Raw genomic sequence first — 18,916 nt, forward strand, 5'->3', positions numbered from 1 at the left:
AGAATACCATGGCTGGTTTACCTGGGTTTGTGTTAGAAATACTACCCAGCTGGTTGCAGTCGATTCGAATCGCCGTCTCTCCTGAATAGTGAGAAACTTGATTCAGCTTCCTTCTATCGCAGTGATAATGGAAAGTGGAATGGTTCTAAGAATGATATAATAAATTACTATGGTTACTATTGTTCTATCACTACGGATATACCACATGTTTGACACAGGTTAGTTGCTAATCTAGAGATGAATAATTATAATTAACTTGATGACCGAATTATAAAATGTATAGCTGAATTAGTGGCTTTTTATGCAAAATATTATCAAGCCAGCTCCATTTATAAAGCCTTGCATGATCCTTGGAGTCACTTTATTTTTGGTTTATGACAGGTAAGTCTAGCTGGGTACCTTCTTGTATTTAGGGTTTATTTTTCACTTGTTGCAGATAACACTGTTTATCATGGCTACTGTAAGAATTACTTCTGTCCTGCGGTGGACAAGGAGTAGGCCCAAGCAAGGCGCTTCCATTTATATATCTAATCTATGATGCTTTTGTGGGTGGTCATCACAGATTGGCAAGTATTTGAATAATGGTGTGAGATGTTGGTTTAAAAACTACTTTCTTCCGCTACTATTTTATTTGAATTTGGTTTGTAATAACTTCAATCACACTCTGATGTATGGCAATGTATTTGTGAACTCTTTGTAACATGTGGCATGTATGTTGAATCATGTACGATCTTGGTTGTATGTTTGTGATGAATCAAGACCCTTCGTGGTACTCGACGGACTACCGGGTTATATGGGCTCAAGTATGATAGTGCGACCACTTGCGGGCTACCACTATACTTGTGCTCTTATAAATGGGACGGTTCTATTACAAATTTTGCTTTGTATTTTTGCTTCTTGGGGTGTCAATTCTTTGCTCCGTCATTTCTGAAACAGTTTTCAGCCTAATTCCTGAGATACACCTGGTTCAGAGTTAGAGTTTGTTACTTTATAATACTGAACCTCATGGTGGAGTGAAAGATTAGGATAAGATTTATATTACCTAATTATTTACTTATGCACTACACTGTCGGCCACTACTTTTCTGGTCTGATTGTCCATCCTTGTGATTGTCCAATCTTGATATGTCAGTAAGGGTTACATTTATCTATGTCATATCTCATCACAACTAAGCTATATGTCCTAACTGTGTGCTACCTATTTGACTAGCAATAGTCAATTTCTCACTATTTAGAGTTGCATTTCAGGTTGCAATTTTGGTCTCTGACAGCATCCTGTGCAAGTTTAGCTATATCGGTTTTTGCAAGAAATGAATCCAGGTGAGCCGCCCATTCTCACTAGTTCTTAACTATTGCATGTATACTTAGGTTGAATAGAATATAGCTATTTTTTATTGCTCTTTGTACAGATTAATAGATGAACTTATATGCGTGCCAATGGCAATGGCACCAAGCTCACCTTACATGCGTGCTCCTCCGGCTACCGGTGCTGTGTCTGAGGTGAGCTCTCGTCGTCCCTCATCTCCAATGAAATGTGAATGCAAACCTGTAGAACATGCAAACCGAATATAACTTATTGTCGCTGTTTAGTGTTAAAGATTTCACACTGGCATCCTTAATTACCAAGCTTGACCATTGTCACTGTTTTCAGATATTATGGCCAGCAACTCCAGTACTCCATTACAAATAAGGTATATCTGTGTTGGTAATAGAGTACTCTCTTTTCTATTTTTGTTGAAATGGTTTCTTCTTTTGTCGTGTATAACTTGATGCTTCATTGCTCAGTGTGTAGCTTTTTAGCAAACGACACTTTTGTCATGGATCTGTCCCCTTCTCTTTGCTGCCCCGTTCGACTTGCTGAAACTTGACTGAAACTGGCTAAAAAACACTGTTCTGGCTGAATTATTGTGAGAGAAAAATACTGTTCCGGCTGAAAAAAGAAGTCGAACAAACCGGCTTCTGAGTAAGCCAAACGGGTGATCATTTTGTAAATGACACCTTCCTGTTTAAGACTTAGGAGCACTGTAATGGCTTGAATATTTCCTTCTTAGTTATATGAGCTTCTTATCTTAGTTCAAGTTACTCCTGTAGCACAGTGAAGTTGATTCTTGTATGACTTGATTGTACTATATGATGAATTGTATAATATGATCTAACAAACAAATCATACAGTATCATGTGCGATGTATATAAGATCCTGTGATTGAATTTATATTTTTTTTTGTTTTTTAATCCATTATAACAGACGCGCGTTGGTTATGCGCGTCTGTGGTAAGGGTTCATCACAGACGCGTGTTGTTTTTTGCGCGTCTGTGATAGGGTTATTACAGACGCGTTTTTACTCCAGCTGTCCTATAACCTAATTACAAACGTGTGTTTGTAAAACACAGACGTTTGTTGGTAACACGCGTCCACAGTAGAAGCGTATTACAGACGCGCTTTCGACGCGTCTGTAATAAGACCTTATTACAGACGTGTTATGGCAGACGGGCAAAAACACGTCTGTAATGACCCCAAACGCGTGTTTGTGATGTGTTTTTTTTACATAGTGCATCAGCCATGTAACCTATATATATGATTGTATTGATGAATGAAAAACTGCAGAGACTATTACTCTCCCTAATCTTGTCTTTTCACACAGGGTGCAGTTAGTTGTAGCAGTCAGAAATCTGCAGACTAAGCAGTCTGAAAGTGCTCTGTGTAATGTTTCCGACGAGATGAAGCATGGAAGGCGCTTACCTGAATGGACGCGCTCTGCTTGACCGTAAGTAGGCACCCAACCCAAGGCCACACATGCAGGTACCCAAGTTCACGATGATTCAACAAAGATGGCGACCGAGTAGTGAAAAACATGCATGAAAGGCAATAAAAGACAAGACACGGAGAACGGGAGAATCCAGAGCGGTCGACCGATCACCACCGTCGTCGAAATTGAGAAACATGCGTGACGACTGCATACCTTTGCCAGGAGCGCGCGGGGGAAGGCTTTGCTGCCGGCGAGGTGCGCGTTGCACAGCCAGACATGCTCGTTGCTCGCGAAGCTCCTGCCGGGCAACCTGTGGCAGCACGCGACAGGTCACGAACAGATAAAATGTTATTATCGGCCAGGGGCGTCAGCTAGCCAGGCCCGTAGATTAGCAGGAGCAAGCTGTGCGACTGTTCAGGGTCTCCAAACTTTAAAGGCCTCCAAAGTACTAATTAACAATGGTTGATCAATTATTGGATAGAAGAAATAAAATGCAACATTACAACATAGGTCTTAGATTACCGATTAGCTAATTGGACCAGAAAGACGTAAGCTCGGTGGCCAATGTCGGCCGGTCTGCTTGGCTTAGCTTCTTAGATTTTAGGGCCCTATCTTATGTTTCACAAAGGGGCCTCCAATTTATAGGTACGGCCCTGTAGCTAGCTATGCTTGTTTGTTGGATCGAACTGTAATCAATCGATTACCCTTGGCCAGGCCGGAAGGTGTAGGCCATGCAGACCATGTAGTACCACTCGGTGTCCCCGAGGTCCTCCAGTTTGGTACTGGGGGTAACACTGCATATATAGCTTAGTCAAGAGTCAAGACAAAGGTGACGTGAGTTGAAAATCGATCCAGTCTCTTAAATAAAGGAGATTGAAGAGTAGCGAAGACTCATTCAGTAACTAAATTGGATGGAAAATAACCTGGCGAACATCATTGCAAACTAAAAAAAAATGACCATTTTCAACAAAAACTATAAGTAAATGACTACAATCGCATCACGGGATCCGATTTTCTTCAGTATTTGATATGCATGCATGTATGCGCCGGGACTGGGATACAAAGCTGATCGAGCTCATATATATATGCAAATGATGTGACGTTCATTCATCAAAGTTCCTGAAAACTAGAAACAAAATATCAACTCATTATTCCCTCCATCCCAAATTATATGTCATTTTAAAAATCTTGGAGAGCCAAAGCATCTTAAGTTTAACTAAATTTATATGTTAAGATAATAACATTTATGATACCAACTAAGTGTTATTAAGTTCTTCATTAATTATATTTTCATAGTATATCTATTTGATTTTATAAATCTTTATAACTTTTTTTATAATTTTGATCAAACTTGAGATGCTTTGACTCTCCAAGATTCTTGGAATGACTTATAATTTAGGATGGAGGGAGTAACACTTTACCCTGGGTTTTTTTCGAACGTACCTCAGGCACGGTTTTCATTAAGCATAAGCAGAGTTTTGGTTACAAAGGACTGGCCGGTAATCCTAGAATTACCAGCGCAATCACACCAGCACAAACGATATGGCAAGAAAGCACGGATGGGGGGGGGGGGGGCGTCCACCACCAAACCCTTACAGACTGAGCCTATTACATGGAGACAAAAACACATTGGTAGCCTAATGTGTAGTGTAGCCGCGATAGCCAGCATCCACCAAGGAAGCCAAGGGATCCGGCTCGACAACAGCGGCAAAGCATCCGCACGAGAAACGACCACGGCGGCCAAGCATCCGCTGGAAAAGGACCATTACGGCAAAGCATCCGTAATGAGGGCCATCACACGCTCTGCAGGTGAGCGTGGAGACCGAAGCGACGAGGTGGCCAAGCATCCACCCAAGCAACAACAGCGGCAAAGCATCTGCCAACGGACCGAACGATAGCGGCAACAACAAACACCGAAGGACAAACCAATGTGAAGATCGAGTTGAAGCCCAGATCGGCCCAGCCTAGCAGGCAGCAACACCGACGATCAACGCAACTGGAGTGCCCCAAACGAAGCCTTCAAGAAGGGAATGACATCCGCGGATGCCAACAACGAGGAACCCTCCAGGAGCGAACGGTAGGAACCACAAAAGACGACGACCACACGGGATTCTTCAGCGACGCCTTCAGGAAGGAGGTGGCACCCAAGCAAACGATCCTAGATGCCATTGTCGCTGGCCTTAGAGGGTTCTAAGGCAGGGCTTTCGCCTAGAATCTGGTGATGTTGGCGCAAAAGCACGAGGTTCAGAAGCGACACCTCCAAGGAGGTATGTGGCGCCAAGGCGTCACAGTCGTCCGCCCGGATAAAATTGGGCTGAGCTTTCGCCCAGAACCCGTGCAACTACCGACGCTTCACCATGACGCGCTGTCACCAAACGGTGGCTGGATCTGGTGACAGTGCGTCACCAAACGGCGGCCGCCGGCACCGTGACCAGAGGCCCCCGTGGCGCGGACGCCAGCATGCCAGGCCGGTGGCAACCCCGGAACTGGCTGCCTGTCGAGCGCGGCCCAGGCGACGGCCGCGTCCACCGGCGCCCCATAGCAGGGGCTACAGGGGCCCGGCGCGGAAAGAGAGGCCTCGGAGGCCGCCCATGCCGAGCACCCCACTGGACGGCAGCAGCAGGCGCCGGATCCGCGCCACTGGAGCAGCCGACGCCGGATCCGCACACGGGGGGCCCAGATCCGCCGCCAGGCCGGCCGCACGAACTCGTCGGAGAAGCCGCCGCTCAGGCCCGACCGTCCAGCCCTCGCCGTCGCACCGACGAGGAGGAGGCCAGATCCGGTCCAGAGGAACCCGGATCCGGGCCGCTGGCCGGATAGCCTGCCGAAGAAGCACCGGGGAAGTCATGGTGGTGGAGGATTGGGAGGGGGAGAGAGGTAGAAAGGGGGGGGGGGGGAGGATGCGGCGGGCACCTTTTTTCGGGCCACCGCGGGCCGCCGCCGCCACACGCCGATGGGCGACAACGGCGGCCGGAGGGGAGGACCGGGAGGGGGGGGGGGGGCTAGGGGCGCCGCGGCGGTCGCCCCTGAGTTGCCCTAGGGGAGCGCTCGGGGGAAGAAAGGACCGCACTTTACCCTGGTTGAGTGCTTGAAATGGACCAGAAGAGGGCATAGGTCCAGTTGATGCTCCTCGCGGCTGCAGCGAGCTGGTTCCTCAACTGCCTCTCTGCAGCAGGCTGCTGCAGTTCTTCCTGAACCGAGGAAGCTGATGGTGCCGTATATAGCGCGCCTTACTATTCCTCTTCACGCAGAAATCAGAAAGTTATGTTAGAATAAGCGACGACGACGAAGAAGAAGAAGAATATGTAACACCAGCTCGTGCAATTTGCAAGTAACCAGTTTCATTTCGTACCTGATACTGTGGGCTCTAGCTATGTGAAGGAAACAGCCTAGCTAGTAGCTGCACGTACAAAGAGTACAACAACTCGATTCTAGCTCAGTATTGCTTATCTACTAATCATACGATCCTCATGAACCGGCGGCCGGGGGGCATATGCTAGAAAGACGTAAGGGAAGTAGGAGCAGTAGCTAGAGAAGCAACGAAACACTGCAAAAGCTTTCATGCAACGGTGGACAAGAATCGCCGAATCGGATCGGAAGAGAGCTCCGATCCCCTCCGCGCGCTAAGGGGAACGACTATATGCTATATCAAGACCATTTGAAAATAAGTATATATGGCTGAAAGCAGGCAGATATACTCTATATACTATATATAGGCATCCGCCTACAATCTATTTTGGGAATGGCGACCTCGGTACCTGTTGAGGCGGAAGCCGAACGGAGGAAGACGGAAGTGCCGTATATGCCTGCAGATATACCACGAGCCTTGGAATCGGAGATGGGTTTGTGGAGGTCCAAGTACTGTAGGCTAGCTATATAGCACAAGCTCCGCCCTGTAGCAGCGCATTTATTAAGGAGTGAAACTTCTTTTATCGAATACAGTATGATGATGAAACGGAAGGAGTTGGAGTTCGCTTGCAAGACGAGGGATAGTACGGGGAGAGCTTTACTCTAAAAATCCAGATGCAGGCCCTGTTTGGTTGGTGACTAAAACCTGCCACGTCAAAAGTTCGTCATGCCACAGTTTCTTTGGTAACTGTTTGTTTCACTGCCATACCTATGGCACATCAAACTTTCTTAGCACCCTGCTCCATATGTCATAGACTCATTTTCGTGCCAACCCTTGTCACAAGTGTGGCTTCGATTTTGGTCGCCACATTTTCTTTGGCAGCCACAGTTTGTCAAATATTAGGCATAACAAGTTTTGATCACCAACCTAACATGCCCCTAGAACGATCCACCGCAGAACCGCTCTACCTAGATCTGAGATCACACTAGTATTGAGAAACATGTTTGGGAGAGCCGCACGGTGGATCTGTTGGACCGGCCCAATAGCCAGCCAATTGCAGCCCATGAGTGTGATCCTTCCTCCCCTTTGTCTCACTGTCAGCCCAGACCCGCGCATCAAGTTCATCGCCTTCTCAGCGAAGCCGTGCACATGGTCAACGCCTTCGTCTATGCGCATCGTAGATTTCATCCTCATTCGAGTCCAGGCCGGCCTCCAACCTGCTGCCGCCTCCTAGGACCCGGAGCTGCACAGCACAGCGTCGCCGTCGTCGAAGCGGCTCCGCTCCAAACATCCCACCGCTTGAAAGGAAAGCGGCCGGCGGCAGCGACACCGCTCTACAACGACATCGACATCGACTGGGCGGCTAGCACGGACGCCAGCATCATTATCGTTGTCAGTCTATCAGACTGTGTGCTCGTCCACGAGTAGTTCGGCGCCTCAATGCCCGACCCTCAGAGCCGACGCCCACCATAACGCCCTCTTCCAAGCGCAGACCCTGTCGATCTCGGAGTACAACGCCAGTCTCAGCTTCACTGAGAATATGACACGTCCAAGGTCATTACACCGCCAACTTCGCTGCAAATGGCATGTTGATGAGACTCAAACATAGGGTATGTTAAACCTCGTATTAAGGGAATGACAGTCCGATTAGCCCCCGACTGATTCTTCTAATTGTTGGAATGATCTCCCAGCCAATAAGCCCAACGGTCTATTAGGCCTTGGTCACGCGCCCTGATCAGGGGCGCACAACCCTACATGGTTGATGGGCCTCCGTCGCACTGCGCTATATAAAGTGGTGGGAGCCGGCAGCTCATGGTACGAGGTTGACCGCCGAGCTGTAGTCCCCACTATACAAACCCTAACCCGATCACGAGGGGAGCGTAGCCAGCGATGGGAAGCCCCCATCGTCTTCACCGTCAGCCTCACTGCACCGCCACTGCATCACCGGACTTCACCAACTCTTCCCCAACCATCGCTGCTCGTGCGCAGAGCTTCACCGATCAAACGAGATGGCCGGATCCTCCTCGACGGTGCCCACTTATGGTCTGTACCTCGACACATCTCTTCTTCTCCTTTTCTCCATGTTCATGTTCTACTGCCTTTTACACAAATTAAAGAGTTCACCCATCTAGATTCTACTGCTAGTGATCCCAAAGTATTTAACAATGGTATCAGACGCCTGTCTAGTATGTGGATCTGGATCGGGGAAAGAAAAGCAAATCGAACCCTAACCCTAATTTCATCCCGAAATCAAGAAATGGATGAAAAAAGGATGGTTTGGCAAGGGTTTTTCCTACCTGGGATCTCCCTTCCCGTCACCACCGCCGGCGCATAGTCGCCGCGTGGGACAGATCAGCGAGCCGCCGCTCGTCGTCGGGACACCGACATCGACGATAGGGCTCAGGGCATCGTTGAGAGGTCGTTCGACGGCGCCGCGCTCAGCCATGGGCGAGCGCGCGCGCCGATGAAAGGTCTCGCGATGGTGCCATCGTCTCCTACGGTCGTGGCCGCCGCAGTTTTGGTGGCTCAGCATGATTTAAAGATTAAGATAGTTAGGTCTGACCATGGGGGGAGTACTACGGTCGGCATACCCCATATGGACAAGTTCCTGGACCTTTTGCAAGGTTCTTACAGGAGAATGGTGTAGTCGCCCAGTATTCAACATCGGGCGAACCTCAGCAGAATGGAGTAGCTGAAAGGCGTAACCGTACCCTGATGGATATGGTGCGCAGTATGATAAGTTACTCCACCTTACCATTGAGTTTGTAGATGGAGGCGTTAAAAACCGCCATTCATATTTTAAATAGAGTACCAAGTAAATCGGTGCCCAAAACACTACATGAGTTGTGGACAGGAAGAGTATCCTCACTAAACCACTTACGTATGTGGGGGAGCCCTGCTAAGGCTAAAGTATTTAACCCAAATATTGGGAAATTAGATCCCAAAACAGTGAGTTGCTATTTCATTGGCTACCCTGAAAAGTCAAAAGGTTTTTGTTTCTACTGTCCAGACAGACATACAAAGTTTGTAGAAACGAGATATGTTGTTTTCTTAGAAGATGCAGTGATGAGGGGAAGCATGGTAGCTCGAAAAATTGATCTTGAGGAGAAATGGGTGTATGCACCCACTCCGATGGTTCAGGAGCCATTTTTTGAGCTACCTGCTGCTGCTACACCTACAATGCAAGATATTGTGGTGCCAGCACCTGTTGTTATTTCTCCTATGGCAACAACGAATGAGGATGAGGAACCCATGGTTCAGAATCCTACAGAACCTATTGCCACACATGAGGGGGAGCAACCATAGCCTCAAACAGAAAATGTGCCAAATGTGGAGGCCCTTAGAAGGTCTCAAAGAATTAGAAGATCAGCTATTTCTGATGATTATGAAATCTATAATACTAAAGAGTTTCATATGGAGGGTGATCCCACCTCGTATGAAGAAGCCATGAGAAGTGAACACTCATCAAAGTGGTTGAAAGCTATGAAAGATGAAATGGAATCTATGAGTTCCAATGGTGTTTGGGATTTAGAACAAATTCCTAAAGGAGCCAAAACAGTAGGTTGCAAATGGGTCTATAAAACAAAATATGACTCTAGAGGGAATATAGAAAGGTTTAAAGCACGACTTGTGGCAAAATGTTTTACACAAAGAGAGGGGATAGATTACAATGAGACATTTTCTCCAGTCTCATGTAAGGATTCCTTCAGAATTATAATGGCATTAGTGGCACATTATGATTTAGAATTACATCAGATGGACGTAAAGACAACATTCCTAAATGGAGATTTAGAGGAAAATATTTACATGGCACAACCAAAAGGTTTTGTTGTAGAAGGAAAGGAAAGAATGGGTTGCCGCCTAAAGAAATCCATTTATGGATTGAAGCAAGCTTCAAGACAGTGGAACTTGAGGTTTGACAGAACAATAAAGAATTTTGGGTTTAAAGAGAATGTTGAGGACAATTGCATTTATGCAAAGTTTAAGAATGGGAGATTTATTTTCCTCGTTCTGTATGTGGATGACATTCTACTTGCTAGTAGTGATGTGAGTCTGCTGTAGGAGACAAAGAAGTTTTTGTCCTCAAAGTTTGACATGAAAGACCTTGGTGAAGCATCATATGTTTTGCGCATAGAAATTCACCGAGGTAGAAGAAAGGGGGTATTAGGACTGTCACAAAAGGCATACATAGAAAAAGTTTTAAAGAAATTCAGTGTGCATAAATGTAGTCCATCGCCTGCTCCTATAGTCAAGGGCGACAGATATGGGGATTTTCAATGCCCTAGGAACCAGTACGAGCTCAATCAAATGAAAGTGGTTCCATATGCTTCAGCTGTCGAAAGCTTACAGTATGCTCAAGTATGTACGTGCCCTGACTTAGCTTTTGTTACCGAGTTGCTTGGCAGATTTCAGAGTAATCCAGAAATGGAACACTGGAAATTGGTAAAGAAAGTCTTGCGATATTTGCAAAGTATGAAAGGCCTCATGTTGACGTATAGAAGATCATAATCTCTCCAATTGGTGGGGTACTCGGATTCTGATTATGTGGGAGATGATAGAAAATCCACGTCGGGATATGTATTCACTCTCGCAGGAGGAGCTATTTCATGGAAAAGCTCAAAGCAAACTGTCACTACATCGTCCACAATGTATGCTGAGTTTGTAGCATGTTATGAGGCATCGGGGCAGGTGAACTGGCTAAAGAAGTTCATACCCGGTTTGAAAGTGGTTGACAACATCAATAGACCACAAAAGTTATACTACAATAATAATCCAGCAGTACAGTATGCTCACAACAATAGGTCAAGTGGTGCTGCCAAACACATTGACATAAAGTATTATGTTGTGAAGGATAGAGTCCGGGATCAAATAATAAGTCTTGAGCATATAAGTACTGAAAAGATGCTCGCGGATCCGCTTATAAAAGGCTTACCACCCAACGTGTTCAGAGAACATGTAGCCGGCATGGGTTTAAGGGAAAGCCTATGATTCCTGGACTATAAAGGGCCCAAAAGTTAAAGTATCTATTTCAGATCAGAGACATGCATTGTAGCTGTTAAATCTATCAGCGATTGACCATGATGATGAAACATGCTCTATGCATCATCTGTGAAGAAATGAGAAAAGAGAAAAGGTTTGAAGTTTAAAGTTTAAAGATAAAAGTAATAGTGTGAGATCAAGGGGGAGAATGTTGGAATGATCTCCCAGCCAATAAGCCCAACGGCCTATTGGGCCTTGGTCACGCGCCCTGATCGGGGGCGCACAACCCTACATGGTTGATGGGCCCCCGTCACACTGCGCTATATAAAGTGGTGGGAGCCGGCGGCTCATGGTATGAGGTTGACCGCCGAGCTGCAGTCCCCACTGTACAAACCCTAACCTGATCACGAGGGGAGCACAGCCAGTAATAGGAAGCCCCCATCATCTTCACCGTCGGCCTCACTGCACCGCCACTACATCACCGGACTTCACCAACTCTTCCCCAACCATCGCTGCCCGTGCGCAGAGCTTCACCAATCGAACGAGATGGCCGGATCTTCCTCGATGGTGCCCATTGATGGTCTGTACCTCGACACATCTCTTCTTCTCCTTTTCGCCATGTTCATGTTCTACTGCCTTTTACAAAAATTAAAGAGTTCACCTATCTAGATTCTACTGCTAGTGATCCCAAAGTATTTAACACTAATCAGCTTGGAGATCAGGGGCTACACCATCGAGTGCACTCACGCACACCCTCTGGAAGATAAGGGATAGTTTGGTGGGCTACAGAAGGCCTATTTCTAAAGAGATCCTCAACGTTAAGGGAGCAAGCCAAGGCAAAGCCTCCATTTGGGCCGCCTTCGCCTAGAGGCTCGAGGGCTCAGCCAAAGGCATAGGAAGCTCTCGATCCAGGGGAGCCCTGGCCAAGAGAAAGCACCCAGCGACCACCCTGACTTTGACTCAGGCCGAGCCCAACCCCAAGCAATGCCAGGAATATGCTCTAGAATCTATCAAGGGCCCACAACCTGATAGCTACTCAGAACAGCAAGGTGCTAGGCCTTGCCTAGTGCCTATTCCCCCTCCATCACCGTGAGGTAGTGTCCGCCACTCCTAGGATAGAGTCACGTCCAGGGTGTGACGCACGACGACAAAGGTCCCCCATGGCAGCATAGTGGAGGACTCCATGTCAAGCATGTCGGCTTGATCTCATCGGACTGTGGTAGGTCGGGCGTAAGAGCACGCACTTTCCATTGAGCTCGAAGACAAGCCACCCCTGGCGCTACTCCTCAGGCCACTGCCGCTAGGAGCCAATGCAAAGGTGCATGATGCATGGTGCATGATTGCATCCGTCAATACAGTGTGGTGCTTAGACTCTAGCCGAATGTTGAGCTCGACGCGGGACCAGAGACAAAGCGTCGAGACCTCCCACATGAATTTCAGACCTAAGCTCAAAACTTTTCCATGTACCTTTCATCAGTTTTCAGCTAAAATTGATGCATATGTTGTATTGGACTTTTTTAGCAATATATGTTGTATTGGACTTGACTGTCATCTTCTGAACCGTATAAACCCTGAGGATCAAGTGCAGTGTCACGACTCACGAGCTGATGGTTTAGTTGGCCAATTAAAATGAATTTTCATATTTGGGTGATATGAAGTTTTCTTAAAAAACAACTATCAAAACATCCAGCAATACATGGATATATTGATTTTAGCTTGGCCAAACAACAGCTTTGTGAAATTTATTTGTTGTTGCTCTTGTTGCAACGTATGGGCAATCATCTAGGTCTAATATATTAATTAAAGAACCAAGTGTTTCTTTTTAGATCAAAGGCATTCACCCGGCTTTTATTGAAAGCTTAACGAAAGCCTAAGATCCTGCTGGGAAAACCAGCTTACAGATTGAGCATTAAACCCTTCAACGAACTCTATAAACTACACATCAAAAGATCTATCATCAGACCTCTAAACCCAAATAGCAAGTTTGAACCACCAACATTTGGACCAACAAAAGTAGACAAAAGACAACCACTCGCCACAGCTACATTACCACAGTGGCATTAGAAGCAACTAGATTTATCATCTCGTTCGCCACAGGCTTCAGATTGGGCTTCAAGAGCAGACGCCAAGATTTCACCACCATCAACGTCTTGTAAATGATTGCCACCGGGGAAGTCATCGTCTTCTTGTTAAACACCACATCATTGCGCACCTTCCAGATAGTCCATAATGCCCCTGCACATAGGAACAATGTTACCTGTTGTTTTTTTCGTCTAAGTTTTGTCAAGATCTCTAAAAAAGCGCTGAACAACTTGTTGGCGACAATGGCCAACTAAGACTTTCATGAAAAAATGACCACAAGAAAACAACAATGGGGCATTGGAACATAATATGATCCGACGTTTCAAGTCTATCACAACTAAAACATTCCTCTAGTCCAGACCATTTCTTCTTCTTCAGTTGGACCCCACACTGGATTCTATCATGTATGGCCATCCATAAGAAAATTTTAACCTTCAAAGGAATATTACATTTCCAGATAAGCATCATTTGCACATCTTGAACCCCTCCAAAGGTCATCAAGTTATAAAGTGATTTTGCTGAATATTGCTGAGATCTCTCTAAAGCCCAAAACACCTCATCTCTGCCATCTGACAAAGAAACTTCATCTAACAACATCAGATTGCTCCATTCTTCCCACAAAATTCCATTCAACTGCCTTCTAAATTCTAAAAACCACTGACCTTCCACCCAGGCCTCTGCCACCTCCAGGTCTTGGCGAACAGCAATATGAAATAGGTTAGGAAAGGTTACTTTCAGTACACAGTCTCCTAACCAACAATCATGCCAAAACCTTGTTTGCATCCCTGATTTTATCCTAATACACCTTCCCATTTGAAACCACTTTCTAACATCCAACAAAGATTTCCAAAATTGAGAGCCCTTCCTATTTCTGACTTGGAAAATACTTTTGTGGCCCAAATATTTGTTTCTCAATATGTTACAACACAAACTATTATCTCCTCTTTCAAGCTTGTCAATCCATTTACCAAGTAAACAAGTATTCATAACTCTAATGTCCATAAAACCAAGACCTCCAAACTGCTTTGGCCTGTTTAGAGCTTCCCACTTAACCATATGATACTTCCTTTTCTTGCTTGTCCCTTCCCAGAAGAATCTAGCTCTAATAGAATCCAACCTCTGAAAATTGCCTTCATATAACTGATACACACCCATCGTGGGGTAAGCTAGACAGACAAGAATCAATCAAAACGAATTTTCCCCCTAATGACAGATACTCACATTGCCAAGTTCCCAGTCTTTTCTCTGTCTTCTCACAAACATAACTCATTTGTGCTTTTGATATCTTATGACAACTAACCGGCATTCCTAGATATTTCATCAAAAGAACTCCACTTTTACATCCCAACATCTCTGCTGCAACATTCATCTCCACTGCAGACAATCCTACTGAGAAAATCTCATTTTTCTCAAAGTTTATCTTCATTCCTGACATAGCCTCATAGCAAGATAGAATTGCTCTAACATTTCACAAAGTTTGTAAATCAAACTATAGGAGCAGAATAGTATCATCAACATATTGTAAGTGTGTTAACCCTCCTTCAACTAAGTGTGGTACAAGCCCCTTAATCATCCCAGCAGCATAGGCTCTCGATAACATAGCAGAAAGGGCATCTGCTACAAGGTTAAACAACAGTGGAGACAATGGATCACCATGTCTAAGTCCTTTGAAGCCTCTAAAAAAGTCCCCTCTTTCACCATTTAGATCAATGCACACCTTTCCCCCTCTAACAACTTTATTCATCCATTGAATCCATTTCATATCAAACCCTTTTCTATGAAGAACTTCCTCTAAAAAATTCCAATTAACTCCATCATACGCTTTTTCAAAATCCAACTTGATGATAACCCCACTTGTTTTTGTATCCTTAAGTTCATGCATCACCTCCTGTAGGATCACCACTCCCTCTAAAATATTTCTTCCAGGTATAAAAGCTATTTGAAAAATACTCACCACCCTACCAACCACTGATGAGAGCCTTACAGTGAGAGTTTTGGTGATAATCTTGTATATTACATTTAAAAGGCAAATCGGTCTAAATTGTTTAACACTATTCGCCAGTTTAACCTTAGGTAACAGAATAATAACTCCATAGTTTAGTCTACACAGCTCCAACTGCCCATCATATAATCTATCTAGCATTTCTTTGATATCCCCTCTTATCATATTCTAAAAAGCTTTGAAAAATTCTATTGAAAAACCATCCGGGCCTAGAGCTATATTATTTTTCATCTCCTTAATCACCACATCAAGTTCTTCTAAAGAGAATGGTCTAGTCAAAAACTCATTCTCTTCTTGCTGAATTTGCTGATAACTCGGCCAAAGATCCCTGTCCAAATGCATATCAGCCACCTCTTCACTCCCAAATAATTTTTTTATAGTACTTCGTAATGTGATCTCTAAGGCTGCTAGGCTCAACCACTTCTTGACCATTCACCTCCAGCATTGAAATATGCATTTTCCTTCTCCTGCCATTAGCACATTTGTGAAAGTAGCTAGAATTTGAGTCACCAGCCAACAACCATTTCTCACCACCTCTTCTTTGCCATTTGTTGGTGCGGGACCCACGGGATACCCCGCAAGGAAGGGAGAAGAACTAGCCTAACAAGGATTCTTCCCCTCTAATCTTAGTAGTAGTATTATCCTATAATCCTACTAGGAACTCTTATTGTAAACCGACTAGGACTCTGGCCTCCTGACTATATAAAGGAGGGCAGGGCTCCTTGAATCGGGAGTTCAAGACAACAATTGTACGACACAACGCTTACAATCAATCCAACACAAAAGCTAACGCCGACTGGACGTAGGGCTATTACTCAACTACAGTCGAGGGCCCGAACTAGGATAAATCGACTGCCTCTTGCATTTTTACCGTCGAGTTCCGCATATGCTGAAGCCCGAACATACTGCCCCAGGGACCCCCATGGTAGGCTATCGGTGGTCAAACATCGATAGCTGGCGCGCCAGGTAGGGGCTTTTGGTGAATTTGCATCCGAGAGCTCGACAGACCTCAACAACATGATCTTCTCGATGGGATCAACCTTCATCTTCGGTTCATGGATTTGCGAGGCAGGCGACGACGGCAAGCTCCAAGGCCGTCTCCTCAAAGATTCGGATCATCTTTAGGACTTTTTATTTCGACGACAACAACAGATCAGCTTGCCGAAAGATTCGCGCAGCTCGTAATTTCCGAACCAACTTGGATTCCGCAACTTCACGCATCCGATTCGAACTCAAGTTCCACTTCCGAGGCGAAGTCTTATTTGAGTTCTTTCGGAAAACCGAGTTCTTTTCTAACAAAGCTCCGGAACATGACGTTAACCTATCAAGAATACTACTCAGAATACACTCAGAATACTTCAAAAAAGTCGAGTCCTCTTCTGTTCGGACTCCACAACATGGCGATGTCTAATCAGTCATGGTCCAAAGGATTCCTCGATCCGGTGCTCAGAATGCCACTGAAGGGAGCCCAGGAAGGTCTCGTTCTAACTATAACTTCTCAAGACTACATTGTTCACTGGCCAGGTACCATTCCTGAGGATGACGGCACCCAACTAGTCGATGATACGACGACAAAAACTCTACCCTACCAAGAAGGAGATTTGATCTATGACCTTGAAACATCTACTGAAGTTATCAACAGCTCTGGCAGTACGGAAATCAACGACGATGACAGAACAACTCACGCTAGAGAAGTATTCATGATTCGCCATCCTCAATCACCATTGATCCCCCTAGAAGTACCTGACGTAAGGTCTTTAGATGAATCCGAATCCAACATATCACCATTTATCTAGGGGCACGATGGTGAGACTGAGAGTCAGAGGCAAGCGAGAGAAAGAAAGAACAAATTGAAACAAGGACGTCAACGCCGTGCAAAGCAGCGAAAGGACACTTGGATCAAATATGAATTAGACCTAGCCGAGTACAATAGAAGAAAATCAGAATGAGAGGTTGAAGAAGCACGAGCAGCAAATACACCCTACGATAAGATCCAAAAAGCACTAGAAGAACTCAGGGCGACCTCATATCCCAATGAAAAATAAGAACAGCTCTAAGATTTTCTCCGATCAACAGTCCTTAAAACGCACGACGGAAGGGCAACATCTCATGAACAGGAAGATCAAAATCAAAGGAAGTCCGCTTTCGAAAGACTTGGACCAAGTGGAAGTCACAACGGAGAGAGCCGAAGAAATCACAGTGAAAACAACCGAGTCGAGCAACCAAGAAAGGCCAGAAGCAAAGCACCTACTCGGACAGCCACATAGAACTACTCTCACCAAGACGACAGTTGGCAAGAAGGGGGCACAAAATTAGAATATACGAAGCCAGAACGCACGACAGATTCCCCTATTTTGCGAACATACTTGCTTCAATACGACTACCTCACAAGTTCAAGCCGTCCAACCACTCCAAGTATGATGGCAAGACTGAACCAAAGCAATGGCTCAGGATTTACTCACAATCGATTGAATTGGCTGGAGGAGACGATGACATCAAAACCTTGTTCTTTCCCATGGCCCTAGAAACCATGTCACTCCAATGGTTTGACAAATTGAATCCAGGATCAATCAGAAATTGGGAAGACTTGCAAAGAGCTTTCTGTGAAAATTTCACAGGAATTATTACACATCCAATCACCCATGCAGAGTTAAAAGGACTCAAGCAGAAAGGAGGTGAAAGTCTCAGAAATTAGTATCGACGATTTGGCGAACTACGAGCTCAAGTACATGACATCACACAACGAGAAGTAATCGAAGCTTTCTCTCATAGAATCATGGCTAGGTGGCAATTTCAAGACTTCTGCAAAGAAAATCCAAGAAACAACAAAGAATTCAGATGAACAGTGGAAAAGATGATTACCGTAGAGGAAAAGACACGAGAAAGATTCCTGGATAGAAACAACAGAGACAACCCGGATAGGCAAAATCCTCGAAACAACAGACATCAGGAAAGAAAGTGTGGTCCGGACAACACAGTAGTAATGGCTAACAAATCAAAGAAGTTTCCAAAACCCAGAAGATATGATGACATTGAGAACATACGTTGCCCTCTGCACCCCAATGGAAAGCACACCATCGGAAATTGCTACACCTTCAACGAAAGATACACAAAGAAAGATAATAAGGGGAACAATAAAGAAGACAATCAGAAAAAAGAAGGAGACGACCATGAAGACAAGGGATTCCAAAAATCTAGAGGGACAGTGGCAGTAATCTTTGTTGGGGTTCCAGATTCCAGAAGCAAACATCAAGAAAAACTAGCGTTACGAACCATCATGGCGGCAGAACCTGCTACACCAAGATATCTCAATTGGTCAGAATATCCAATCCAATTTTCAAGAGAAGACCAATGGACCAGTGTAGGAAACATAGGCCATTACCCACTAGTTCTAGATCCAATCATCGCCGGTATGACTGTTACAAAAGTACTAATCGACGGAGGAGCCGGACTCAACATCATTTTTTCAGAAACTCTAAGGAAGATGGGACTACAACTCGCCGGGATGATCACACCAACAAGCACACTTTTTTATGGCATAGTACCTGGCAAGGCAGCAATGCCACTTGGACAAATCACTCTACCGATTACTTTTGGGACTCCCTCGAACTACCGCACAGAGTTCATCAAGTTTGAAGTCACGGATTTTGATTCATCATATCACGCAATCCTCGGGCGCCCAGCACTAGCGAAATTCATGGCAATACCACATTATCCATACATGTTGCTTAAGATGCCAGGGCCTAACGGCATTCTTT

General features: G+C 45.3%; 1 pseudogene; it reads right to left on the reverse strand.

The window, feature by feature from the left end:
• Positions 1-18,916, reverse strand: part of LOC136492244 (anthocyanin regulatory R-S protein-like) — a 60,714-nt pseudogene that overhangs the window by 33,890 nt on the left and 7,908 nt on the right.

The sequence above is a fragment of the Miscanthus floridulus genome, chromosome 11 (genome assembly GCF_019320115.1).
Source record: "Miscanthus floridulus cultivar M001 chromosome 11, ASM1932011v1, whole genome shotgun sequence".
NCBI lineage: Eukaryota > Viridiplantae > Streptophyta > Magnoliopsida > Poales > Poaceae > Miscanthus > Miscanthus floridulus.